The sequence below is a fragment of the Pongo pygmaeus genome, chromosome 4 (assembly GCF_028885625.2).
Source record: "Pongo pygmaeus isolate AG05252 chromosome 4, NHGRI_mPonPyg2-v2.0_pri, whole genome shotgun sequence".
In the NCBI taxonomy this organism is placed as follows: Eukaryota; Metazoa; Chordata; class Mammalia; order Primates; family Hominidae; genus Pongo; species Pongo pygmaeus.
Genome location: NC_072377.2, coordinates 11,705,755 through 11,733,071, shown reverse-complemented (window position 1 = coordinate 11,733,071; position 27,317 = coordinate 11,705,755). Strand labels below are relative to the sequence as shown.

General features: G+C 36.6%; 1 protein-coding gene across 3 annotated transcripts in view; it reads left to right on the top strand.

Moving 5' to 3' along the window:
- CTNND2 (catenin delta 2) overlaps positions 1 to 27,317 on the top strand; it is a 948,689-nt gene that overhangs the window by 305,456 nt on the left and 615,916 nt on the right. The window contains exon 1 of one of the 3 annotated variants that reach the window (XM_063664666.1): positions 16,838 to 17,056. The exons of the other annotated variants lie outside the window; for them this stretch is intronic. The gene's annotated coding sequence lies outside the window, so the exon portion shown is untranslated. Of the gene's footprint in view, positions 1 to 16,837; positions 17,057 to 27,317 lie in introns of those variants that run through there. 3 annotated transcript variants of the gene reach the window in all.

The following is a 27,317-nucleotide window of genomic DNA, read 5'->3' as shown; positions in this document are numbered from 1 at the left end:
TTTCCATGGTGAATGTTTTTGATGGTATATGTAAAGAATTTTGTACTATGTCTAGATCATGGACACTGTCCAACTCACGGAAGCAAGTAGAGAGTTTGTAAATTTTTCATGCCAACTGGATGGCTGTGAAGACATGGGTCACAGGTTGCCTCAGCTCATTGCTGCATAAATGAAACACTGTTTTTATTCCAAAGTCTCACTCCCCATAAACCACATTCCAGAAACTGAAACTTCAACAGTAAAAGGAGAAGAAGCCTGTGAATATGAATATTCACAAAACATGAAATAGTAAATTTCTGTGTTCTTATTTTTACCCTCTGTGACAGTGAAGTAGCCAATAATATTGAAGTTTCAGATATGCCTTAATATTATACACTTGTTAATTAAAAAGGAAAATACCAATTCAATCTGTAAGGCAATGATTAAGTGTTTGCTGTATGCAACTAACTCTAGGAATAAATATGCTGCTTTGTTTAAAAGAGATAAAATTGAGCTTCTGGAAGAAGGAGAAGCAGATATCAAATATGGAGTGTTTCCAAAATAAAACTGGATAGTAAGCTGTGTGAGGGTGGGTCCATATCTGTCGTTGCCCTTCAGAAGGGTGCCTGGAACAAAATAGGTATTTAATAACTATTTGTAGAATGATAATAAAAATGAGATTCTTCTAGTAATTTGTTGGACTGTATAATAGACTTCTCTGAACTGTTTATTATCATAATCTCAAGCTCTGTCATGTAGCCTTGCCTTTTATTTTTAGAGAAAATAATCATCCTGGGTTTTGCATTTTACATTAAAATAATATGATAATAAGGCTGAATGTAGCAAACTCTATAATTAGCCATTTACTCTGAATTCCTTTGAGGCCTCTAGTCTATTTCACTGTCAAAGCAGGAATGCGGCAGGGTAATCTTGGATACTTACAGACAGGCAAGATGTTTTGAGAGTCCTGGTGCAGCACGTGAGGTCCTGACGGTGACACCAGCAATGGGCAGCAAAGTTGAAAATTGAGAGCCACTGCAACTGTGACATTAAAATTATAATGTGGATGAACTAATTGTGTTTGTTTCATGGGATGGTTCATTGTGGGATCTATTTTGGAAACCAGAACTGTTGATGTTCATACTGCAAAAGTAGGTGGCCAACTTTTTAATATACTAAATATACATGGAATCTGTTCAATAGATTTACAAAGCAATGGCATTTATACTTCTATCCCGATGATGAGTATGGGTTGCATTTTGGAAGCAGAGGCATAAAGGGTCAACACTTTGTTGTGATTGTTATTGTTAAGATGCCCGTTGTGAAGTACCCTCTCCTAAATGCCTCTTTCTAATAGGTTAGAGAATAATCTGAGAAGCATTTTTACTTTTAAATTACCAACCTATTGATTTCTGTTATACTTATCAAAATATTTAAGTAAATCATTATTACGTATTATGTTGTGCTGGATTTTTTCCCTCATCAATTTTAGGCACAGGAGAATTATAGGACAAAGATTGCTTCATTCTATCATCATACTTCAATATTAGCTTGAAAAATGGAAAGTAGTATTCCAGACAGTTGATTTAAATAATATGTATATTTAATTATATTTATATATAATATAAATATATATTATATATTTTATATAATATATATTTATATTATATAAAATATATAAAACAAAATATATAATATATAATATATTATATATATTTTTAATATATTTATATATTTACATTTTTATATTTTATATATTTTATATTTATATATATTTTTATATTTTATATATATTTTACATATATTTTATATATTATATATAATTTTCTATAATATATATCATATATAATATATATTTTATATATATCTAGAGAGAGAGAGAAAGCAAAGCTGTCTCTTGGTTTCTGTCTTTTTCGAACATGAATATTGTAAGGTTATCCATTAGTGCCCCCAGTGGTTCAGTGTGTCACTGTCCTATCTGGACAGACTACTGGAGGAGATGCTCTGGTCTCTGTGGCCAAAGGGCAGTGCCCTTGTTTCTTGCTTCAACTGCCAAGAGGGTGTTTGAATAGCACTATCTAATGTCATCATGTTTATTATGCATACTGACACATGTCCATGGGGAACTTGCCTGAAAAGAAATATTCATTTGTGTTCTTTGGATTCTCAAATCTTCCCAGATGACAAAAATCATTGAGTTCTTGGTACCAGCGGTGTAAAACTCTAATAGATTTCTATCTATAATTTCCTAATTATGATTATATTGATATTGAAGTGATGATGCTACTGCATTGTTATGAGCCACTTGCAATATTAAAAATTAAATTATGATGGAGTATTTTATAATAATAAAATATGTTTTTAAGGAAATTATATTGTTAACTTTCTTAAGGGGAGAAACTGTATCCCATAGTGCTTTACGTCCCGTTATTATTAAGGGAAATTAATTAACACCCTCTTGGAGGAATGCCTGCCTGAGCCTTGGGAACACAGGGCAGTAGGGAGGAGGGCACTTTTCCCCACCTGGCGAAATCTTCTAGAGTGTTTGGCGGGGGCAGATTTGAGTTGAACAGGTTCTGGTGAATGTTTTGAGACATAGTACTACTACCTACGTGCTTTCTTTAATGAGCAGTACCTAAGTACTGAAGCATATTCGAATGTGTGCCTGAGTATTTTCAGTAATTAACTTGGTAATTTAACTTCCCAAATAAGAATTTTGATCTAAATTAGCTTTCTGTTATTAAATTCATAATCTCTTTTTGGTTTTAGATTTTAATAGCTACTTAAAAGATTATTAAGAAGATCAAAAGTGATAATTTATGTAAATCCATTTTATAAACTATAAGGCAGCAGATAGATTTATGTATTATGATATATTCTTATTTAGAAAAATATGTTATTGAAATCTTAATGAGTTGTGAGAAGTGAACAATTAAATATTAACAATTACATCTAATAAAATAATTTGAATAAATTTAAAATGATTAAGGGTTTTCAAATAGACCACATTAAAATTTAGAGATCTAAATTTTATTTTTAATAACTGGAATTAAATCTGTTCCAATTATTTATCACTTAATGTGATGCGCCTTCCTTTCATTTTTTTCACACAAAAAAATTCTTATAGAGCAGTACATCATTTTCCATAGAATTGCAAGAAAGAGTCTATGCAAAATGGAGAAGAATGGAATCTGATCATTCCAATTAGGTCATGAAGAGAAAAAAGGTGACAATAATGCTATGGGAAACAGAAACAATGTGATACTAGCTTTCCTGTCGTTCTCAAATATTTTGCTGCTCAACATTATGTTTATGTGAAATATGCATATGCATGTTCTCGTTTATACATCTATGGATACAAACACATTATTCACATAGCCCTTAGTTATACATTCAGAGATGTGACATTCTAAGATATTTTGACATCTATATATATAGTATTACTAAAATAGAATATCATGTATAAAAAAAAATCCTTGCTGTTTTATGCAAGTCAAATGAGAATATTGGTCAGATTTAGAATTCTTTGGATTCATTTCATTTAATTTAGCTCTTTACCTGTGAGCTTGCCTTCTCACCGGGAGGCAAGCATTCATGGATGACTTCACAATGTCTGCTGGTACCTTCTTCCCACCGCATTTTTACCACCAATGCTCTCATTACTTTCTGATTTCTGTGCTGTTTATTACTACTAAGCTAATTTACTAACATCATTGTCTGGAAGTGTTCTGCCCAATAATTTTGAAATACAATTTCCTGGGCTAATCTTCTTTTTTTTTTTTTTTTTTTTTTTTTTTGAGACAGAGTCTTGCTCTGTTGCCCAGGCTGGAGTGCATTGGTGTGATCTTGGCTTACTGGAACCTCTGCCTCCCAGGTTCAAGCAATTCTCTATTTCTACTAAAAATAGAAATTTTGTTCAAACAAAATCAAGTCACAATTACCAGACATAGTTATATATAAGAGGTAGAAATGACTAATAAATATACTTTGGTTTTACTCTGACTTTAATGGTGGTAGGAATTGCGCCATCTAATTCCCAAGATCTCTCTCTCTTTTTTTTTTTTTGAGATGGAGTCTTGCTCTGTCACCCAGGCTGGAGTGCAACTGTGGCACAGTCTTGGCTCACTGCAACCTCCCGCTCCTGGGTTCAAGGGATTCTCCTGCCTCAGCCTCCTGAGTAGCTGGGATTACGGACGTGCACTATCAAATTCAGCTAATTTTTAAAAATATTTTAGATAGAGACAGGGTTTCACTATGTTGGTCAAGCTGGTCTCGAACTCCTGACTTCAAGTGATCCACCTGCCTCAGGCTCCCAAAGTGCTGGGATTACAGGCGTGAGCCACTATGCCTGGCCTAATCTTCATATAAAAGATTTGCACACATGTTGGTACAATTATTCACCTACAACACACAATATACTTAATATATCTGTGGAAAATATTTGATACATATAATACAAATTTTTTGTTTTTGTTTTTGTTTTTTTAGTTTTAGTGTACCTCACATATTGCTTAGAATTTAGGTGTCAGCAAATGTTTTTCCTATACTTGACAAAACAGTGTGTCCACACACTTGCTGTATTAGCATAGGTATGTAATTCTGTAAGCAGGTAAATACTTCAGTGATTGCCTTGGACATTGACAGTGTCAGCTGAGGAAAACTCTAGACGGTAGATGGAGGAATGGAAATTTAAGTCACATATTTTAATCATAGATAATTTAAATTCAGATCCATATTTATACTTTTGCTTTAGAGTTGGATAAAGACCATTTGTGGTCTCAGTATTTGCGACTTGCTAAAAGTAGGTACCTTGATGCATTTTGGAGCCACTTCTTAACTCGAATTCCTGAGTGTAACCCAACTATTAACTCTATGGCCATAGAATGCCATCAGAAGAGCAGAAGAAACTTCCACTTTTATGGTTCCTGGGCATACAGTAAGACTCTCAAGAAATTAGATAGCCAAATCAGTGTGCCATTTCTCATCACCAGAATAGCAAGCTTCCTGGCCTGAGAACCCCAAGGGAAAGTCTAAACTCCATTTTCATAATCACTTCTCCATTTTCCTGACTTTTCACTTAATTGTACTCATGGGTATAAATTTAACCTTTGATGTATGTGGACCTCATGAATAAGTACAAGTTCTACTTGTTTGGGATTTTAAGAACTAGCAAAAGCAAACAAACAAGCAAAAAAACCCAAATCCTTTGCCAGTCATGGATGTCATGTTTGAGAAGAAATGCTATATATGGCAAGAACTATTGCGGGCAACTTCAAAATTTCATACACAAAAGAAGTTACTTTTTCAAAACTCCAAAAATGGTCACTAAATATGTGTAAATATATTTGTAACTACAGAAAAGTTCTAGAAGACACAAGCTTCCAAAAACATCTGTTAGAAATGAATACCTGTTCAAGATGAAGTTTACTAGGATAGTTAACTTTCCTCCTTTAACACTTATTAGTAATTTTTTTTAGTTTTCCAGGAAATATTGCTATGTTATCATGAACTGCCTAAGTAGATTGTCCCATACATTTTTGATGTTGCTATAGATGTGTTATGATTTGGATCTGTGTCCCTACTCATATCTCATGTGGAATTGTAATTCCCAAATGTTGAAGATGGGGCTTAGTAGGAGATGACTGGATCATGGGGGTGGTTTCAAATGCCTTAGCACCATCTCCCTGGTGCTGTCTTGTGATAGAGTTCTCATGACATGTGATGAGATCTTATGGTTTAAAAGTGTGTGACAGTTCCCTGCTCGCTCACTCTTTCTCCTGCTGCCATGTAAGGTGTGCCTTGCTTCCCCTTCACCTTCTGACGTAATTGTGAGTTTCCTGAGGCTCCCCAGCCATGCAGATCTGTGAATCAATTAATCATCTTTTTTTTAATAGATTACCCAGTCTCAGGTAGTTCTTGATAGCAGCGTGAGAATGCACTAATACAAGATGCTTACTTCCTTTTCATGTTTTTTGACCTAGCTGTTAATGAATTTCACTATAATAAATATTAAAGTTTTATACTTACAGTTGTTTGTGAAACCTTTTGGTTAAGTCTCATATTTTTCATCAATTTTCATGGAGAAGATGTATTTTCCCAGTTCTTCATCTTCAATTCGTATATTAAGACTATAAGAAATAGACACTTCCTCCTTTCCCTCAACTTGTAAACCCTCCCATAGGAGGCTTAATGAAAAGAAAGGTGATATGTATTTCCTCTTATTTAAGGAGGCGCAACACTATACCATTTAAATGTAATCAGATAAAGGATTTTAAAATGTGTATACAATATCAACCTTGGTTACCTTTAGAATGGTTGACAAAACCATGGTGGTAAAGAATTGCTTAGTGGGATTACTGGGTAGGAGACCCCCCTGGAATCCTGGCACACCTAGGAACTTACCTGATTCTTAGGGAGCTGAAATTTCTCCTCATCAGCACGTATCCCCCTTGGTTGTGGTGTAGAGGGATGGAGAATCTGATTTATCATTATTATACAAACCCAGTAAGAACATGATGTGGTGGTTGTTAGCCATGGCTCCTAGAAGACAAACTTAAAACTTTGTAAATGATTATAGATAGGTCTCTCTAGTAGTTAAGAACACAAACATGATTTTGGACAAATTATTTAACCTCTCTGAATCTGTTTCCTTATTTATAAAATGAGATAATAATAACTTGCCTCATTGGATGTACACAGAAACAATGATAACATTTTACTTTAAGGCTAAACTGCTTTTTGGATACAACAACAACAAAAATACAGCTATTTTTATCACATGAGAATATGGAAAAAGGTAATTTCAGCGATATAGGAAATGAGTTGTCCTCATTATCCAGTGGTGAGTTGCCTTCTCAATAAAATACCAGCTCTACTTATCTTCATTGTTATTATTATATTTTTAAAGAAATATTCCCAGCCAGGCTTCGTGGTTCATGCCCGTAGTCTCAGTACGGAGCAGACAAATCACTTGAGCCCAAATGTTTGAGATCAGCTTGGGCAACATGGCTAAATCCTTTCCTACAAATAATACAAAAATTAGCTGGGCATGGTGGAGCACACCTGTAGTCCCATCTACTTGGGAGGCTGCAGTGGGAGGATCACCTGAGTCTGAGAGGCTAGGGCTGCAGTAAGCAGTGATCACACCATTGCACACAAGCCTGGGTGACTGACACTCTGTTTCAAAAAAAAGAATATTCCCTAATTCGGACTGCTCATTGGTGAATTAAGAAAAGCACATTATTGGCTAAGGCCAAATTGTAAGCTTAGAGCAAGAAATAGAGAACATAACATAAATCTGTAGAGCTAAATGAGCCTTAAATTTTCATTCAGTCCATCAGGTATGTCAGCAGCTTTGAAATACCTAGGAATCATCTCATTCCAGATGGAATGGGTAATAAAGGGAGCAAACTCAGTATTTAAGACCTTTACAAAGCTGTAAACAAAGCCTGTGGACATCTAAACATTGATTTCAAATAATGCAATATCAGTTCTAGAACGAACTTAAGCTGTAACATACACGGAAGGGCCCTATTTTTAAGATACCAATGTATAGGCACTGTTCAGAAATAGAGGTATATTCAACAAGTCTTACAGAAAAGTCTTCAAAATTCTAGAAGAACAACGTGCTGTTTCTACAAATGATAAGTCACGGAACCTATTGTGATTCACATCAGTTTAATATACAGTGCTGCCATATCCGTGAGCAGTATCCTTTTATCGTCAGAGATTCTGCTGGACTTGTTTGGGTTCGCTGCCTGTCCTGCTCCACACACACCAAACCTCACCATAGTACAAAGAACAAATGAGAGTTTGTTCTCAGGCAGTCAAGAAGAAATGGAATAAATATATTAGAATTCACGAAAGATTGATTGCCAAGTATTTAAATACTGCTATCAGTTAAAAAAATGCTGATAAGCAAACAAAAAGCACAAAGAGAACACTAGAGTCCTAGACATAGGGGAATGCCAGTCATGTTCAGCCTGTTTGTCCACCTGTAACCCTCACCTCCAAGGCAACACCTTTAACCACTACCCTCTACGCATCTGAACTTCTCAAGGCTGTAGGAAGTTAACTATTTAAAGGACAAAATGTTCCAGCCTAAATGTAAGGGATTTTTATAATACCGAAGGCAAATATATCCTACAGGGAATGGTTATACAAAAACATGTATATAGTTATGCTTTGATGTATTGAAATGTGATATATCTTCAAGAAATTACTCATTTGTTTTATTTATCTTTGCAAATAAATATTTAAAATAAATATTTTAAAGTACTCTCTTTGGCTAGTGCCTTAGCCAAGCACATTGTGGGAAGAACTTAAAATGCTTAGTCATGTGCCTTTTCTTATTGGTATTCCTTAGGTGCCTCAGCCAAGGGCAATGACATAATACCTAAGCCCAGCCAAAGAAACAGGGCCCACTCTGTCTTGACAGAGTATTATTCATGATCACCACTTTACATAAATGTTAAAGGATCAAGTAAAGACATGAGCTAATTATGCAAAAAATTGAAACAAATGCCACTCTTAATGCTGGGTGATTAGGATGCAGTATTCTTAGTAGTCAAACAAGTCGAGTTATTTCTTAGAAGACAGTGCCTTAAATTTATGCCTGAGATCTAGAAAAGGATAAAATATGATAGATGCTTTCCATCTGGTAATAAACAAAAAATACTCCCAGTTCTGCCATAAAGAGACTCTCAATTTGTAATTTAAAATTTTGCATTCTGCAAAGGTGCGCATGCGTGTATGCATGTGTGTATGTGTCTTGGAGAAAGAGATTACTTTAAAAATGAGATCCTGTGTTTGTTATTATTGATATTATTTGCAAAGAATATATATTTATAGTAAAAGTGGTGCATTGTGGCATTTTAGGAGGCAGTGGTGCTGATTCCATATAGCAGATGTGTTTCTTTACCTCTAATTAATTAATGCATTTTAAAAAGTGTGTTCTAAGTTAATTTTCTGGCAATCATTGTCGTTGTGTATTTGATAACTGGATGGAATTTTCTGTCTTCAAGCTTTTTAATCCCAAAAATATAAAATCATGTGAATTTCATGGATTGATAATTTACAACATCAGGTATGCCAATGGGTTTAAAGCTGAACTATTACCGAGATGCTCAACTATACATTCCATTTGAGAAACCTTGCTTTGAATACAGTGAAATTAATTTCATGCCAGGGTAGAGAGCTGCTTCTGAAATGATTTTGTCTTCTTCATCTGTCATTGCATGAGCTTTAGTTTGAGGCACAGATTGAAGAAAGGCATGTGAGGTCTCAAATAAGAGGTTTATACCCTGCCAGAATATATATTATTAATAGATTTAATATACCCTACTAGTACTGCTAGTACAGACTTCGAATTTACACTGGATTCAGGGATATTAGCTAGTGTGTGATGACATATACATCTAGTCTCTTAGTACCAATGGTCCTATTTTTGAGTCTGTCTGACACTTGCTTTCAGGAGTTTAGTGCAGCAGCAGGCAGCACTGGGATTTCACTTGTATCTGAGTACTTGTCACTACAAGGCCCCTAGGCAAAAGTCCAGCATTGTTTGTTTGACTTCCTTCCTCATCCTGTTTTCCCATTTTTTTCCTTATCACCTCCTGCAATCCATTTCAGCAGCAATAACTGCTGGATTACAGATAAAAGCTGAGCTGGCCCTAAAAATATTACTCCTTGCAAGGATTTAATTGCAAAAGAATCTTTGTGTTGGAGCTTCCCCATGTCCCTTGGAAGGCAGACACAGTAATTTGGCTGTCAATTTTGTGTAATTTTATACCTTAGCGTCTGGAAGGATAATAAATAGAATTACAGAGTTTTACACTGAAATGCTGATTATCAGAAAATAAGAAGCCAAAATTTCAGGAGTCATGTCTTTTAAAGTCTCTCCTAAATATCAAGTTTTGTTAGCATAAACATTTTAAATGTTAACGTTAACTTATTTGTGAATCACTACCAAGTCACCTATTTCATGTTAAAACTTTTCTGTGTTAATGCTACTTATTCTTCCGCCCCTCTGTCCATATGGGTAGATAAAAATTGCCAGGACATCAACATCATGAACATGTAGGTTTTGTTTGTGTGTGTTTGTTTGTTTGTTTTTTGTCCAAAAAATTGGATTATTTGTCCAAAGGGCCACAGCATAGTCAATTATTTTAAAGTTAATGATAACCACAGCAAATAGTGATTCCTTTAAACTTTAGTTCTACTTTTATTTTGTAAAAAGTAAAAATCCTATATTTTCTTTAAAAAGAAAATTGGCAACAATATTGCTAGAAACCTTTGAAATTGATTTTTTTAGATCAAGAACATTTAGTAAGTAAATAATATTCCTGTTTTCATACATGCATGCCTGTCATAGCTTTTAAAAATCTAGGATTTAAAATAATTTAGAACCTTTTTAACAGTAGCATATACACACAGAAAAATTTTGGTTTTTGCTATAATGGCAAAAACTGCAATTACTTTTGCACCAGCCTAATATATTCCAGCAAGTGCAGCTTGCTCACTGTTACGTGTGTGAGACTCAGTCATAATAGTGTGCATGGTTATACATGGTTTATTTACTTTGCTGAACAGGATTTCACTGTGTACATATACTATACTATATTCATTCTAGTGACTGGGCATTTCTGTAGTGTTCAGTTGGGACTGACGTGAGCATTATAGGAGATGTCTTCTGGTGTACTTATGTGCACATTTTTTAGTTTGTGGCATTATCGAGTAGAATTACTGAGAAACAGAGTATGTTTATCAAGAATTTTAGAAGAAAGTCACAACCGTCACATTTATTTTAACATTTTATATTCCCACTTACAGTTTTATGAAAGTTCCAATAACACCCAATACTTGCCAATTTGGGCATTATCTGTCTCTCTAAATTTTAATCATTCTAATGAGTACTTAGTGGCATCCTATAGTGGTTAAAATTTTGTACCCTGGTGAGTAGTGAAGTTGATTGTCATATTAGTCCATTTTCATAGTGTTATGAAGAAATACTGGAGACTGGGTGATTTAAAAGGAAAAAAGGTGTAATGGACTCACAATTCCACATGGGTGGGGAGGCCTCACAATCATGATGCAAAGTGGAGGAGCAAAGACACGTCTTACATGGCAGAAGGCCAGAGAGCATATGCAGGGGAACTGCCCTTTATAAAACCAGCAGATCTCATGAGACTTATTCACTATCATGAGAACAGCATGGGAAAGACCCGCCCCCATGATTCAGTTACCTTCCACCAGGTCCCTCCCATGACACGTGGGAATTATGGGAGCTACAATTCAAGATGAGATTTGGGTGGGGCACAGCCAAACTATATCAGTCGTCTTTTCATTTATTTATTGGCCACAGGGGTCATGTGATTGTTTTCTTTTGTGCAGTGCTTGTTAAGTATTTTACCCTTTTTCCACTGGGTTGTCTATTAATGTCATGTTACATTGCATTTCAGACTTAACGCATATACAAAGAAAGAGAGAATGAAAATATCTTCTCCCATTAGTGTACTTTCACTTTCCTGATGGGGTCTTTGGTAAACAGAATTTCTCAATTTTAATATGGCCCAATTTATTACTTTCATATTCCGTTATGGTTAGCTCATTTTGTGTCCTGCTTAAGAAAGCCTTGGCTACTCCAAGGTTATGCATGTGCCGCATATAAGCATTTTCATTTAATCTTTCACATCTAGCCCTTCACTCCAGATGAAATTGATTTTTTTAATTTTTTTGCAGCTGGGGTCATGTTGCATTTTTTTTCAGCAGATGAAGGCACTGTCTTTCCCTCTGCACTGCAGTGTCATGTTTCTTGTAAATCAGGTGTATGTGTGGCTTCACGTCTGGATTCTCTTCTGCTCCACTGTTCTGTTTGTCTCTCCTTATATGGATACCACACAATCTTTATGACTGCAGTTTTCTAGTCTGCCATGTTATCTGGTAGGCTGTCTTCCAGATTTATTCTCTTCCTTTAAGACTGCTTGCTCTTCTTAGCCCTATGCATTTCTATATAAATTTTAGAATCCACTGTCCATTAAGTCAGGCCCCTTACCCCCCATAAAAGCATGCTGAGGTTTTGATTATAATTTTTAGGTAGATGTTTGGTTGTTGTTTTGATCAAATTGAGGGCTTTCCCCCACTATTTCTGGTCTGCAAAAATTGTTTTTTTTTTTTACTTAAGAATACTGTTGAACTTTGTCAAGAGTAAACATTTTTGCATCTTTGGGGTTTCCCTTAAACCACTATTATGATTATCTCACAATGTTGATTTTATTGTACTTCTTTCCTGAAAACACTAAAATGAACCAAAAATACAAGAGGATTGAGAATAAAATTCCATTTACAATAATACTAGGAAATAAATCAGCACAAGCTCATATGAAGGAGATATGTGAGTTTACACATGTCTTCCCAGATATCATACATTAAGCATATTTCATTTTAGAAAAAAGAAGAGGAAGGAAGGAAGGAAGGCGGGAGGAAGGGAGAAAGAAAGGAAGGCAGAAAGGAAGGAAGGAAGGCAGGAAGGAAGGAAGGCAGGAAGGCAGGAAGGCAGGCAGGCAGGAAGGCAGACAGGAAGGAAGGCAGGAAGGCAGGCAGGTAGGAAGGCAGGCAGGCAGGCAGGAAGGCAGGCAGGCAGGAAAGAAGGAAGGAAGGAAGGTAGATAGGTTCCTGAGCCAGAATCCTCAACTGAAACACTGAGTTCTGAAGACATGAGGGGGACACAGGAGAGATGAAGCTCTATGAAGGACAAGCTCCAATAGGAGAAAATAATGTCAGGGGTTGGGGGGTGGGTAGCATATGAACTACGTTTTCAGCTACCAGCTGCCTTCACTTTTTTTCATACTTAGAATTGTTCCCTTCCCCAATCTGTTACCAAGCAAAAGTCAGGCCAAGAAAAGGTTGCCATAATTCAAAAATAAGCAATAAACTGGAATGTTTAAAGATAGTGGGTTGACATTGTCCATAAAAAGTAAGAAACAAAGAAATCAGAAAGAGAATAAAGGAACACAAAAATAATACACAAAAGGCAGGGGAAGTATAACCACAGAAAAATAAAATTACCTCCAGGTGATGTAAGAAAGTTAACCATTTTTTATAACCTAAATAAGTTTAAAATTATGAACAAAAATGAAATCAAAGAAGAAATCATAGGACAGAGGAGGCATGAAAGGAGTAACAATGAGCTGGCAAAGATTATTCCAAAAAAAAGGAAAAAAAGAAAAAACTATTGCTGAAATGAAACCATGTTAGAAGCATCAAGCAGACAAATATAGTGCAGAAATAGGCAGGACTGGTATGAAGAAATAAAGCAGAAGAGAGAAAAAAAGGCAATAGATGTGGAAGAGAGATAACCAGGAGCTAATGTATGGGTTGTTATTTTTACGATAGTTCTCACCTGGGAAAGTAATTTTCTTACAAGAGGGATATATCAATCTGGCTTTTTAATTCTATTCTGCAGTTTTCAGTGTCAGAGGTAACTGAATGATTTCTTCAGAATTGTGAGTGAGGAAAAGTGTGACCCCAAAGTTGTATAACCTTCTAAGTAGGGCACAATTCCAGGGACACCTTCACAGAGAATGATGGTGAGTTGTGCTTCTGGACGTACCACGAACATTCCATTCTTGGTGAAAAATGCCTCTGAGGGTTACATAATGGGGACATTTGCCTGCCTTGCAGATAATGGAAAATCCTCTTAAACATGCATTAACAGGAAAGACAGGCACCCATGAACTTTCTTGCAAAATTGTCTTAAAGACAACATAGTGTCAATCAATACCTAAGTAAAGGTGAATAAAGAATCTAGGTCTAGACAAGCAATCGTATAAAAAGTGTTAAGTGTGTCCCTATAAGAGACCACCTGAGCAGGCTTAGTGTGAGCAACAAGGCTGTTTATTCACTTGGGTGAAAGTGGGCTGAGTCTGAGAAAGTTGTCAGCAAAGGGTGGTGGGATTATCATTAGTTTATAGGTTAGGGATAGGCGGTGGAGTTAGGAGCAGTTTTTTTTTATTTTTATTTTTTAAGACAGAGTCTCGCTCTATCACCCAGGCTGGAGTGCAGTGGTGGTATCTCGGCTCACTGCAAGCTCTGCCTTCCGGGTTCATGCCATTCTCCTGCCTCAGCCTCCCGAGTAGCTGGGACTACAGGTGCCCGCCACCATGCCCGGCTAATTTTTTGTATTTTCAGTAGAGACGGGCTTACATGGTGTTAGCCAGGATGGTCTCGATCTCCCGACCTTGTGATCCACCCGTCTTGGCCTCCCAAAGTGCTGGGATTACAGGTGTGAGCCACCGCGCCCAGCCAGGAGCAGTTTTTTGTGGGCAGGGAGAGGATGTTACAAAGTACATTCTCAAGGGCGGGGAGGATGTGTCATACAAAGTTCATTCACAAGGGCTGGGAGGGTGTATTGTTACAAGGGCGGGGAGGGTGTTACAAAGTACATTCACAAGGGCTGGGAGGGTGTATTGTTACAAGGGCGGGGAGGGTGTTACAAAGTACATTCACAAGGGCAGGGAGGGTGTATTGTCACAAGGGCAGGGTACATTCACAAGGGCAGGGATGATGTATCCTACAAAGTACATTCACAAGGACAGGGAGGGTGTATTGTCACAAGGGCAGGGTACATTCACAAGGGCAGGGAGGATGTATCGTACAAAGTACATTCACAAGGGCAGGGAGGGTGTATTGTTACAAGGGCGGGGAGGGTGTTACAAAGTACATTCACAAGGGCAGGGAGGGTGTATTGTTACAAGGGCGGGGAGGGTGTTACAAAGTACATTCACAAGGGCAGGGAGGGTGTATTGTCACAAGGGCAGAGTACATTCACAAGGGCAGGGAGGATGTATCATACAAAGTACATTCACAAGGGCAGGGAGGGTGTATTGTCACAAGGGCAGAGTACATTCACAAGGGCAGGGAGGATGTATCATACAAAGTACATTCACAAGGGCAGGGAGGGTGTATTGTTACAAGGGCGGGGAGGGTGTTACAAAGTACATTCACAAGGGCAGGGAGGGTGTATTGTTACAAGGGCGGGGAGGGTGTTACAAAGTACATTCACAAGGGCAGGGAGGGTGTATTGTCACAAGGGCAGAGTACATTCACAAGGGCAGGGAGGATGTATCGTACAAAGTACATTCACAAGGGCAGGGAGGGTGTGTTGTCACAAGGGCAGGGTACATTCATAAGGGCAGGGAGGGTGTATTGTCACAAGGGCAGGGTACATTCACAAGAGCAGGGAGGATGTATCGTACAAAGTACATTCACAAGGGTGGGGGAATCTCACAAAGTACATTATCGCGAGGGCAGGGGGATATCACGATGACTTGGCCATGGTGCGGCCAGCTCAGAGGACCTTACAAAAAGGAGAATGGATTTGATGCTGGGAGTGTATGGAATAAGGACTACCCTGTACTTTATCAAAGTATGTACTCTGAATTTTTAATAATAAGCTTGTATGTTTTTAAAAAATAATTTACAGGGCCAGGTACAGTGGCTCACACCTGTAATCCCAGCACTTTGGGAGGCGGAGGCAGGGAGATCATGACGTCAGGAGATCGAGACTCCTGGCTAACACGGTGAAACCCCATCTCTATTAAAAATACAAAAAATTAGCTGGGCATGGTGGCGGGCGCCTATAGTTCCAGCTACTTGGGAGGCTGAGGCAGGAGAATGGTGTGAACCTGGGAGGCGGAGCTTGCGATGAGCTGAGATCGCATCACTGCACTCCAGCCTGGGAGACAGAGCAAGACTCCATCCCCCCCAAAAAAAAAATTTACAAAATCTTATTTTTAAGAAATCACCTTGTTTAGTTCTTATTTGAACTAATACTAAATACAGCCCTTTTCAAATGAAGACTAGTGTTTCCTTTCAGTGCCATCAAATATTATCCTAACCATTTACATTTGTATATTGTTTTAGAATTGAAGAAAGTACTTCTGCAGATATCATCTTGTTAATACTCACAACAACCTAATTCCACTAGGGCGTTACCTCTGTTTTAAATAACTTGTCCCAGGTCATTTAATTATAAAACGTGGACCTGGGATCCATTTGGTACCCAGGTCAATAAAAAGTGCTTAAAATACTTTGCCGAATTTATGTTTTTGGAAGCTGTGGCTAAAATAGAAAGAATAAGGTAAAAGACTCAAAGGAGTTGTTTGAGGTACTATAATAGCTAGGAGTGGGTGGGGATGGATATCATTATATAAAATTTAGCTTCAAAGTCCATATCTAGCAAGTTCTTTTTCCTGTGAGCCTTTTGGGCTGGTTAGATTTTGCCATTTTGTACTCTCTTTGAATTGTAATCTATTTCAAAAAACCAAATAATTTGAATAAACTTATTTGTTGAACAGCTGTTCATATTTGAAACCAAAACTAGACTGGCTTTGAATATGAACTCTAAACAATCTTGAATCTGCCTCTTGCTTTTGAATTCATCAAGGAAATAAAGTCTGTTTTGAGTTTGATAATCATTTCATGATCTTTTTGTTTGTTGTTGTCTCGTGTGTGTGTGTGTGTGTGTGTGTGTGTGTGTGTGTTTTAATGTTAACATACAGATAGCTAAGAATCCAGATACATTCAAGGCAAAGGAGTGGGAGATTAGAAAACTAGAATTTGCCAGGCAGGCTAGTGGGAGGGTCCTTTTGTGATGAAATGTTGCATAAATAATGCCAATGGGGGTCCAAATTCACTGTTGCCATGGAGACCTTTGTGCCTGGCTGAACTCTATTCTTTTCTCTTTTAAGACAGCAACCACTAGGCTTGTGGTATCTCTGATATGTCTTGCTTTGCTTTCTCTTAAACTGTTTGCGAGTGAAAGCAGAAATTACCATAGGATAATTCAGCGTCCTGACTTTTTCGAGGCTGTTCTTCACTCCCTTCTCGGTTTTTGAGCTGCTCTGTGATTCCTTTTAGCCGTGGTGCAGGGAGGGAGGAGGAAGTGGGTAGGCTGCCAGGAACCGCCTGCTCCACAGCCTGGGGAAGGAGGGAAGAGTAACCCTTCATCTTTGGGACTAGTCGTCTTGTTTGCCTAGACTACAGTTTTCAAGTATTTAAGGACCATTTATTTCAAAAGGTAAAGCAAAGGTAAAAGACAAAAAGTGAAAACTAACCGCGTTTGGTTTTTCAATGCTTTCATTATGAATGTTGTTTTTGTGATAATTTTAACTAAAGTTTTAAAACTGCAGGTTAAAGTTATGTGTAGAAAATATGGTAAGAATTTATTTCTGACCTCACAGTTATCAATTTATTCAGCATCTGAACATTGAAATTGTAAAACCAAATAACCAAATTAAACAGAAAGTGGTTTTAAGAATTCATGGGTCATTTCCCTATTAACTAACCATTATAACCATTTAATTATTGTTTTTAGTAAGACTTGGTATGTCATAGATATGTACTTTAGATTTTATGAAAGTTATGATTATCCATGTAAGTAATCACATACAATTCTGTGAGAATTAAGTAAGAGTTAATTTGGAAATTGTAGGTCTTTTTTTTTTTTCTCCTTCAATGCACAATTAAAGGAATAACCCCATCCAGAAAGAAATTATTCATGGAGAGTAAAGGAAAAAAAAATCACTCAACCAGAGTCACCATGTAAAGTAGCCAAAAATTTAATATACTGGGCAGCTAACTTGTTGCATAGCTTTCTCTTTTTGGCAGAGATTATTTGGTTCTCAGTGATAAGTTTATACTAGAACTAGAATACAATAATTACATGTTTTGATCACTCTAAATGGTGCAGGTGTAAATAAGATGCACACACCCCTTAATTATAGAAAACCTTTACCAAGTGTTTCAAGATTGCTTTTATTCAAATAACTCATTGAGAAAATTGTTGCCCAAAATTTACAATGGCTTCATAGATTTCACCTGTGCCACCACTGTAGTTAAAACAAAAAAATTGTGATACCCAACAGATTAAGGAAACAAATTGATTTTTTGAAACCAGTGATTGAATAAAATGACAATCTATGGAATTATATTTTAGATTGTTATATATTTAAGATAGCTGTACCTTGTAGAATTGTGAGTGCAGTAAAATGGAATGCCTGAGAGATTCTTTAGTATTTATAAAGTCTTTATAAAAAAGTCCTTAAGTATTTATCTCTAAACTTAAAATATTTTCAAATGGATAATAATAGTGATACAAAATGATTTTCACCTTAATTTTGACAAATACAAGATAAAACTTATGTTTGATTAATATTATTTGAAATTTGAATGACTTTGTAAGTTATAAGCTAAGTGTGAAGAATGACCCTGTTGACTTAAAAATGATTTAATTTTATCAGAAACATATTTTCATGTTTTAATATATTAATTGCCTACCCGTGGATATTTTTATTTTAAAGAAACTGAGGAAGAAAGGCATATATTACTCTGAGGGCATCTCTTACTAAGTGTTTCATTTCAACTAATTATTAAATAAAAGTAAAAGTTTCTGTTTATTGTCTTAAAGCTAAGAAATCTTTTTATTTTTAAGGCATGAAGGTCAATCTCAATGGTATGGATTTAGAAAGTGATTTAAGAAAACTTTGACCTTTGGAAGTGTTTTCCACATTGACTGTAATTTAATAATATTGCTGAACTATAAAAGTAAATGACTATAAAGTCTTACGTTAGGAATATATTGTTTGGGTGCTCACACATTTTGTAAATCAATCTAACGATTTACGTGACACTAAGTCTTCAAACTATAGGACACAGTATATGCATGTGATCCAAATAAAGAGTTTAAAATGCAATTAAGTTAACTCTTTGGATGGTATGATTATGATTGCCCATTCCCTTATATTTAAGAATGTAAATATTTTAAATTTGAACGCTTACATTTTTTTAATCCAGGTATTTGTATTATGTGGATATATCTGAAAACATACTAAGTAGGCTCTTTAGGTGGCATTTTAAACAAAAGCAGAGAGTCAAACATGTGATAAAAAAAATTGCGAGAATTTTCTAATGCCATGTTACAAAATCTTTTCTGGGGTGTTTTACTTATAAATTGTATCCACACAATTAACAAAAAATAGTTTCAATTGTTTAAAAATATATATTTGCCCATTTTACTCATAAATTTTATCCACACAATTAAGGAAAAAGAATTTTCATTGTTAAATATATGTGTATTTATTTGTCCGGACAATTCCAGATGTGGTTCAACTCTTATGATGATAATGGCCAAATTGGAGAATCCTAGCTAATAAGCCTGACCGAAAGTTCCAGTTGGAATGGTGTGGGAGCAAAGATTTATGTTTGTGTTTCTACAGGTAGCTTACTAACATGTGAATTCTGATTTACAGTTGTGTTTTGTAGCTATTTTAGAAGTCTTATATTTTGCATTCAAAATGTCTTGTATTCAACAAATTTTTTGAGTCCTTCCTCTGTTCTAAATATTGAATTGCCACATATAAAAATGGAAGAGACATTCCCTAGGGATCAAGAACTAAAAAGTCTGGTGGGATCCAGATGTGACAACTAGTACCTGGGATATAATAAAGTAATTGCTGTACTGGTGTCATGGCCAGGGAGAGCATGAACAGTACGATAGCTTATATGATGCATTTAAATGTGTTTATTAGGTCCTCCCCATGTAGCTGAGATGAATAAATATTAAGTGACACACAAAATAACCTTTAATAAATGAACATAAAGATTATTTTTGAATAGCAGGCAAAGGAATCCTATGATAATGTAAATCCTGCCACGTTACTACTCTATGCAGAGTAGAAGTCCCTACAGCGGCCAACAAGGGCCTCTGTGCTCTGCCACCTGCCACCCATCCCTCCCACGCCTCCCAAGATGTTTCCTCCTCTCACTTTTTGCTCCTGCAGAGGAAACTCCTCACCTCTCCTAGAACATGCCCCCAGAACTTGGATTTTGCATTTTCTCTTGACTTTGCTTGAAACACCATCCTAGCCCCTCCTTTCTCCCCACCCCCCAGCCCAGGTATACACACGCCTCACCTCCTCATTCTTCCCCATCTTTTCTGTAATGTCACCTTGTCAATGACGCTGTTCCCAATTATTCTACTTAAATTGTCTCCCCATCGTCTTATTTTCCTGAGTTGCTTTTTTTAATTGCCTTTACCACAGGTAGCTCTATGTAATTTGTTTATTTGGTTCACTGTTTTCTCCATTAGAATGTAAACTTCATGAAGGCAGGGATTTTTGTCTGTTTTTTTCATTGATGCATTTTAGCACTTAGGCTGTGCCTGGTGTATTTATTGAACAAACAAATGAGAATCATATATATATATATATATAGTGTGTGTGTGTGTGTATATATACACATACATTTTTTTCTAACATCAAATATACAGTGTTCTTTTTCCCCCGATTAAAAAAGTAAAACAGGTACAGTAGTGAGTATTGAAGGTTATCACTTGCAACCCCTTATTCTCTCTTAAGTAGGAGAGAAGTGGTCAGTTATAGGCAGCAGATTCACAATTGCTTATGTTCCAACACCCTTGTTACTCTGCATCGGAGCAGAGTAAGACCTGAGAATTTCCCTTCTATGGTGTGGTATATGATATCAGACAGACTCTTAGTGAAACAACCTTAAATTTTGTCTCCTGTTACCACCCTCCAGCTGTGGAAATGTCACAAATGCCTTTGACTTCTGTGTGCTCTGCCTGTTCCTTCCAGTGTGAAAAGCGTGGCCGTTATTGTAACGCCCCAGCTCTGCTTAGGGTTTTGTGATTTATCTGCATTTTCTCCAAAGTATGTTTTCAACAAAGAACACGTAAAGAAGTATATATAATTTCTAAAATACTAAATCATGTATTTCTTTATGTTTCTATCCTCTATTAGCATGAGAAAAATGATTCAGTGGCCTGGATTTTTTACGGAATCATATTCAGTCAGTAGCTCTGATCAAGTTCTACTCAAAAAAACAAAACGTATCTTTAGGGTCCTAAGAATTACCAATCAGTGTTAATCATGTGCATGGTGATATTAGTTGGCCATATCTAATACTAGCTTACCTAGAAAACAGAGCTAAAGTGGGTGCATTTTTGTTATTTTTGAATCAAATTACCTGCTTCTATCCCATGAAGTTCATGCTACCTTTGACATGTTTAATTAAACTCAGCACTTATGATTTTAAAAATAAATTCTGTAAGGTCTAGGAATTTAATAAACACTGCATTGTGGCTAATTACATTGTGATCTTCTCCAGTGTGTAAATATTTTTCAACGTTATGGGAGTTCCTTCCTCTAGGAATAAAAAATACTGAGTTAGTCTATGACTTTAAACAGTACTAGCTTCCTCCCCCACCGCCCAAAAAATATATATGTATATATATAGAACAAAAACTAATTTTAAGTGTTGGTCAACTGTCTAATTGTTTTAGTACAAGGCAAAATGATTATTAGAGCCTTTCTGCATCCTTTCCGCCTCCACTACTGTTTTGCGTGTATAGAGTAACATTTGCATACGTGTTCCTACAAGGAGAGCAACTCTGAAGATGGTTATTTATTGCATAGCTTTCGCATTAGTCACACGTTCCTTCTTCATGAATTTTATCTGCGTCAGTTCATTTCAAGCCCCCATGCTCTTCTGAACTAATTTCTGGTAATTTTCATCAGCATTAATAGAATCTCTTCAAGAGATACTATATTCAGTGTTGAAATGTTAAATGTAATTAAATTTACTTGCCGAGGTGGGGGATTAACTGCACCCACATTATCGTGGAGTACTTCTTCCAAAAATTGGAAACCGTAAAAACAGAGGTGGAGATGAAAAAGAATTAAAAAGGGAGACTTTCAGTTAATTGTGAGGCTGTGTCTGTAGAATCAGACGTAACCCTGAGGTACTGCCCTGGCCCTGACTTTAGTTTGTAGACGCTGGTACGTTTGGGCATGTATTCGGCAAATTGAATACATAGATATTGACCAGATGTCATGCATATTCCATTTAGGAACTTATTTTATCTCTGGATGTGTAGAATTAAATAGCAAATTTACATTTCTTCATTTAAAAATTTATAAACCTGACCTCTTCATTTATTTTGTTATTATTCTGAAATAAAAATCAATAAAATCATTTTGCACATCCAGTGTGCTCTTGATTATTTACCCATAATATCTCATTAAAGCTTCACAAGGATCCTGCATGTTAGACATTATCCCAGTATGATTGATGTGAAAATTTACGCTAAGTAATTATTCCATTACATGGTATTTCTGAGATCACAGAATTAAATGAGCACAGGATTTTGTACCCACGTGTACTTAACTGAAGCTGACCCTCCCTCCTTCAGCCTTTTTCTATCCATGGGCATTGCTCAATTTAAGCATCTCACTTAGATTTTAGAAAACCCTCCTAGATTTCTGCCTGTTCATAGACCACTCTCACTGCATACTCCCCTTCTGTTTTGTTTTACTATTTACCTCCATCCAGGTACTCCAGGCACTTTTCCCTTACAAGAAACTTTTTGAGCTACTGATCAGCATGGAGCTCAGGATGATGGTGGATACCATGTGAACTACTGGTGTCAGAATTCCCAGGGCAACTGTTATAAATGCAGCTTCCTGACTCAGTTGCATTATGGCTGCATAGAGGCTACGCCCATCCTAAGGAGGGCAAGTGAGTCTATCCCTGTCAATTTTATGTAAGAGCTTACTGTTTACATTCATTTTTAGAAGGAAGCCAGAAAAACTTTATCAGCCTTGCTTAAAAATAGCATTCATGTCTTTGAGAAACTTTGAGAAAACGTGAGTTTTCATGAGATACAAAATTCTTAGTGTATTTAACCAGGTATGAAATAGGCCCCTTCATTGTAGTGTAGAGGAAATAATATGAGATTGGTGGTCAGAGGCTGTTTTCTGTGCTAGCACCGACGCATTCTAATTGTATGATTCTAAGAAAAGATGCATGTGTTTTGAATATAACTTTCTCAGAGTAACAGTGGCAACCTTCTTATCGCTGTGTTCCAGGCTCGATGTGATGCTGTCTATGAAGTGTGTGGTGTCTTCCTCTTCCATCTGTAGAAGAATATTTTACTGGAGCAAGATTAGGACTGAATATTTCTATATGTAAACCTTTATTTTTTGATGATGTGTTGGTGTTATTTATTTTAGAAAAGGTGGATAGTCACAATTTTTGAAGGCTGAATGCTGATGGGATTTAAGTTACAAGATGAATATTCTGCACAGGGAATGCACTGCTGTTACTTCACTGTGCTTAATGCTCTCACCAGAACATCTGTCAGCATTTATGTGGTGCCAAAAGGTGTAGTTCAGTGACTGTCATTCTCCATTTCCTTCTTTTCCTTTTCTTTCTTTGTTTTGGTTTTTGGTTTGTTTATTTCCTAACTGGGGCAATATATTTTGAGAAAGAACAATGGAATAGAATCAGGTCCCACTCTGATGTGAACTTTATTTCATTTCATTTTCTTTTCCCTGGTATGTCCCAAATGGGCTTTAAAGCTGCTCATTTTAGTCACTTAATCTCTCTCCACTTCAGTTTCCATAACTGCAAAATTAAAAGCTTCAATTCTATGATCCCTTCCAAATGAGTAGGAATTTATTGTTTCTCATACAGGGGCTTCCCAGTGCCAGGTTAGGGTATACTCTAGCTGTCGTGCAGACCAGATGAGCAGAAATGGGCTCTCACTTCATTCCCTGGCCTATTCTGTGTGGGTGTCTCATCCACTGGTCTCCATCCTTTGTTAATCTCACTCCTTGGTCAGTAAAAGTCTTCTGAGTAAGAACATCCATTTTATGCTCATTTATTTATACATGATACCAATACTACTGTACTAACATTTATGATATAAAAATATAATAAAAACTGAAGCTGAGAACAGTACATTTAAACATAAGTTCAAACCGTCTCTTCCCATACCCCACTTAGAGGCAACTGCTGCACCTACTAGCTAAGCTGCATCACTGAGCATATTGTAAGGAAGTTAACAATCAAATTTGAAACCTGAGATATGAGAAATAGGTAATTTATGAAGCTTAGACATTTATCCTCGTCCTGTCTTGATTATTACTGGAGTTGGAGGTCAACCAAAGATGACAGTTATATAATTTTGAATGATTGCTCTTGGTTTGCAAATGAGTCCATCACCACCAGCAATTCTGCAGATCGGGAGCCAATAAGATAACGTTGACATCACAGTGCAGTCCATCTAGGGTCTGGAAAACAATCCAAGGTGTTTGCTGATCTGTGTATGTTGATGACATATAGTAGACATATGTTTATACATCCCTTTGGATACGCTGTTTAATGGATCACTATCAACCTGAAAAAGAGTCTGTGGCAAATCATTGAGCTCTGTACTTTCTATTCAAAACTATAATCAAAGACTTGGACTAATGTCTTCATGGCAAACTATAGAATTTGCAGGTTACACAGGGCTAAGAAAATATGCATATGTTTGATACAGAATTCTGTTTCAAGAAGAACATAAAACGCTGAAAAATATAAGATAAAAAAATAAAAATTTGGGATGCATGTCCCACCTTGTCTGCAGGTTCAAAGTTATCATCTGAAGAGTCTGTAGTGTAGGTAAGTCTGGTTTGACAGGGGTTCAGAAAAAAAAAATTATTTATAGTTGAATTCAGGTTTCCTATAAAGCAGCTATTTCATAATGGGAAGAAAGCTACTGTAACCTTAAGTTATATTATTGGAAGTTTAATTTCAAAGTTATAAGAAAAGTGATACTTTTAGACCATACGTGAAATCATATATAAACTGTTGGGTGTTTTGAGTTGTGGAAGAGGCCATGGAAAATAAGAGGGCAATGCAAAGGTGTGGGCAGAGGAGGAGGAGGGGACTTCTAAAAACAATGATGAAACCTCTAAACTACCCCTGTTTGAATTACAGAAGACAAGATTTTTCAAATGGTTTTTCAAAGTCTACTATGTCAGTGAAAAAGTCAGTCTCATGCTTTGGTAAATTAGAAGCCAAAAGTAGAACAGAAGGTAGAATCATTTTATTTTTATAAGAAACCATACTATGAATTTGATTACCAGAGCTATCCTTCCCTGGAATGGTATGCATTGGGGTTTGAACTGCTTTTCTTGTCAACTTTCACTGAGAAACTGCTGGAAAGGCTGATGCTTGAAGGAGAAGGATGATGAACTAAATGACTTTCTAGATCCCATCCACATATAAAATTCTATGAGACTTTAAGACGTTGCATCTAGATTGATTAGAATTAGATCAGATTTCGATATGTAAAACTCTAGAAAAGACATAACAATATATGCAGTACCCATTTTTCTGCATGCTAAGGTTTCTGCAGGTAAGATGTTAATTTTGAAAACGCTGCCCAAGTGAATAATGTACCCTTGTTGTTTAAGACAGAAAAATAATAAGAAAGTTAGATTATTCCCATAAATATGTATTCATTCTTTACATAAAACTCCGTGGAAAATACCTTAAATTATATACTGAATATCTGTTTCCTCACTTAGCAACTGGTTAACCATGGGTAGTCTATCTCTCTATTTCCCCATCTGTAAAACAGAAATAACAATTATAATAATGGTGATATTATTTCCTGAGTCCCTAAAGAGTAGTCAGTCCACTATGGGAAAAGAAGGAGGACATTGCTTTTTGAGAAAAAAAAAATGGCCTAAGTTTATTAAAACATATTCTCCATGCTGAGTAGAGTAGGATAGGATTTAACTCATTGGGCTTAACTAAATACAAGGTCTACAGTATTTGTTAGATATGCATGCTTTGTTGACTGTTTAATTTCTGAGAAGACTATTGCTTTTCCCACTTGAATAGCTAGGGAAAATTGTTTGGGAAAAAATTGGCCCAATATGTAGGGAACAGCTGCTGGGATGATGCATAGCTTGCTGCTGGACGCCACAGCCGGGGAGGCCAGTGGTGATCAGTCCAGCCCTCTCTATCAGGTAAAACTGAAGTTGATGGAAATTACAGTTCCTAGTTTCAGGGGACACAAAGATAATTTGGTTGTCCCTAAAAAGGCATAAACAAAATATTGGCTAAGCACAGACAGATGTTAAGGTTATACTTTGTACATGAATTCATGTACTTGGATTCGATTTAATGGAGTTGAGCTTATGGTGTAAGATCTTGCAGCTCATTATAACTAAGTTGTTATGGGCTGCTAATTTGCTAGAAGCTGCTGTATCATGAGCCAGCCCAACTGCCTTGATGGGTCTCCTGGTAGTTAATATGGATTAAATGTGAATCTTTTATTTTTTCCCCTGTGGTCTCACATAATGATATTAGCTTGTCTACGGTGTGACAAATTCAGTGTACCAACAGCATTTGGTACACTATTCTTTATGACTGAAAATAAGCCTGCAAACTTGATAACGTACATCCATTAAGACACTTCCGCACATTGGAGCCATGTAGATGGGTGATGGCTGTGGAAGGAATCTGTTGGTCACAGTTCATTTTGCTCCAACTTATATAAACGATTTCAATGGTGGTACATTTATCACTGCTACATTCTTACAAGTTCTTGTTTGATTAGCAGGATGCAAATATGGATCTATCCTTTGCTAGGCTGTACTTAATTCGTTCCCAGCAGAGGAATTTTAAAAAGTAAAGAAAAAAAAAAAGAAAGGAACTAAAACCTTCACAGCTTGAAGATAGGTTTAAATTCAGTCTTTTGAAGTTGATCTGAGAGCGGATCACACTGAAATGTTCAAATCATTAAGCTGCTTTAGTAAAGAGAGTATTTAATTGAATGCACAGTATTGTAAGAAATGAACAGTAAAATCAGTCCTGTTGTCCCACATGGATTTAAACAAGTTAATATAAGAATGTTCATGTTTTGAATATATTACTTCCTAAGCAGCAGGGAAATATATTTCTCAGATGAAACAAAAGCGTTGACATGCATGCATATATTACATACCTTATCAAGAATAGGAAATACCAATGGGCCAGCTATCTCTGTATTGCCTCTGCTGTCCCACTAACTGAGTGATCCTGATTTATTCACTTAACCTCTCTGACTGCCAGTTCACTTTACCTGTGTGATTGCCAGTTTATTTTTTATTTATTGATTTATTTATTCATGTATTTGTGATGGAGTCTCGCTCTGTCGCCCAGGCTGGAGCCCGAGTTCAAGTGATTTTCCTGCCTTAGCCTCCCAAGAAGCTGATACTACAGGTGCGTGCCACCGTGCCTGGCTAATTTTGGTATTTTTAGTAGAGACGGGGTTTCACCATGCTGACCAGGCTGGTCCCGAACTCCTGACCTTGTGATCTGCTCTTCTCAGCCTCCCAAAGTGCTAGGATTACGGGCATGAGCCACTGCGCCTGGCCCTGTTCACTACTCTTTACACAAATGGATTATACTTTATACCCTAAATCAATTGGGTCATTGTGAGG